We start from the raw sequence: 1,461 nt of genomic DNA, 5'->3' as shown, positions 1-1,461 counted from the left end.
TAGCATGTTCTCCATGACTGCAGATGATCCTGTGTTGATGGCTGGGTTCCTCCTCTTCCTGAAGTTTCCGGTACCTTCCGGAACTGTCTCCTGACCTCTGGGCTAGTCCTAAGCATTCTGGTGTCTGCTAGGTTGGTCTCTGGTCCTAGGTCTGTCTGGTGAGGGTGCTCCTATTGCTGGCATACCCTGGACTGTTCCGGTAGGCCCATGTGCCAAACCAGTTTGGTGCATGACATCCGCCCCACAGTCGCACGGCCGTCCTCGGTCGTCACACTTCAATGGAAGTGGCTTCAAGTACGTCGACCAATAGGGAGATCATCAGAGTCTGACTCTTCCTCTATTTCCTCATCAATTTCTTCCTCCAATTCTTCTTCATCCCATTCGACATCCGTATTTTCTTCTGCTGGCTGTCTTCGTGAGGCACTTTCACCAATCATGCTGATTGGATCTGTGGCTAGATCATCCAGGTTTCTGCCTGAGGGGTCATAGGCGAGAAGCCTGAAGGCTGCTACACTCTCCCGAGAGACATCTCCATTGAGCTCCTTGATGACATATGCACCATTGCGGGTCTGCCGCACTACTTCAAATGGTCCTAGGTAGCGAGGCTTGTGTTTGCGGTTCATCTCCCGTTCAATGGCTGTGTTCCTGACAAGGACAAGGTCTCCTGGTCCAAAGGATTTCTTCTTCAGCTTGTGAGCAAAGCGTGTCTCAAAGTGCTCCTTGGATGTGATGCGAGTCTTGCGGAGTATGTCTGCTGCATGCGCTACATCTTCTGGTCTCCTCTCCAATTGGCGGATGCGCAGTGCCAATAGGTCTGAGTGAGACATTCCTTGGTGGAATCCTTGCACCATGAAGGTCGACTCTCGTAGGTCCATGGGTAGGATAGGGTGTACTCCATGCAATAGGAAGTAAGGGCTGAAACCGGTTGATCGTCGGATGGTGATCCTGTCTGCGAACTGTGCATGTGGTAGTAGCTCCGGCCACCGGGATATTTCTCCTCCACAGGCCTTGATCAGGGATTCACGGAGGATAAAGTGGCCTCGTTCGACTACTCCATTGGCTTTGGAGTTGTACGGGGAGATGCGGATGTGGTGGATTCCGTACTTGTTGACTAGGGCTTCAAATGCGCCTTTGAATTCAGAGCCGTTGTCAGTGACTACGTGGTGAACAGCTCCATAGCGGCATATGATTTGCTCCCAGAAGAACTTGGCTACTTCTTTTGAGTTTGCGCTCCGTAAGGCTCGTGTTTCAGTGACTCCAGACAGGTCATCTCGGCATGCAATGATACAGGTATATCCTCGTGCTTTAGGCATGAACATGACATCCATGTGCACTTTGTAGAACAGGTCTACTGGGGTTGAGATAATGAGTGGGACTTCGACTTTCTGGTGCTTCGGATTTGGCATTCTCGGCATGAGCTGACATATTGACGGGTGTCTGAGTGGTAGAAGGGCCAGAAGA

This window comes from Trametes versicolor, assembly GCF_000271585.1.
Source record: "Trametes versicolor FP-101664 SS1 unplaced genomic scaffold TRAVEscaffold_7, whole genome shotgun sequence".
NCBI lineage: Eukaryota > Fungi > Basidiomycota > Agaricomycetes > Polyporales > Polyporaceae > Trametes > Trametes versicolor.
This window is presented reverse-complemented; position numbering follows the sequence as displayed.